The sequence below is a fragment of the Equus quagga genome, chromosome 4 (genome assembly GCF_021613505.1).
Source record: "Equus quagga isolate Etosha38 chromosome 4, UCLA_HA_Equagga_1.0, whole genome shotgun sequence".
In the NCBI taxonomy this organism is placed as follows: Eukaryota; Metazoa; Chordata; class Mammalia; order Perissodactyla; family Equidae; genus Equus; species Equus quagga.
Window position 1 is genome coordinate 3,660,313 of NC_060270.1, and position 764 is coordinate 3,661,076.

The following is a 764-nucleotide window of genomic DNA, read 5'->3' on the forward strand; positions in this document are numbered from 1 at the left end:
GGCTCCCCGCCGCCGGCCCGCGCCATGCGCCCCCAGGCGCCCGCGCCCAGCCGGCCCAGCCGCCAGGCCATCTCCGCGCCGCCGAGCCCGGGCCGCCGAGAGGGCACACGGCCGAGCGGGTCCGCCGTGGCGCGCGGGAGCCGCCCCGGGGAGGAGCTAAGCGGCGCGGGGACGCCGGGAGCTGTAGTCCCGCGCTGTCGCCAATGTCCCCGAGCGCGGGCCGCGGGGAGCGCGCGTGGCGGTCACGCGCACCCGGCTCCCGGCTCGTCCCCGGCGCGGACGGCAAGGGAACGCGGGCCAGCGACAGGAATACGCCCGGACCCCGCCCCGCGCGACGCCCCCCGCACGGCTGCCAATCCGGCGCCGCGTCCACGCGGGCCCGCGCCCGGCCCGGTCCTCCGGGGCGTCTGGAGCTTCTGGAAAGTGCGGAGATGGAGGGGGCGGAGCGTACGCGCTCGTTACCTGCCCGCGGGTTTCCCAAGGGAGTGCAACGGAGCGCACGGAGCTGCTAGGAAAACCCCAGGAAAAGACTTTGTGGGATCAACTGCATGTCGCGGTTCTGTAGTTAAAACCTCCCAGGCCGTGCTGCTGCGGGGCCCACGGATTATTTCAGAACTAGGAAAAGCAAAGGGACTGTCTCACTGACCCGGTGTAAAACTCATGACCTGCTGTGTGAAGGGGATCAAGGCACAGGAGATTTAAAAACACTATCCTCGTACAATTGTAGGGTGTGGTGTTTCTCACGTCCAGTCCTTCCAGCAACT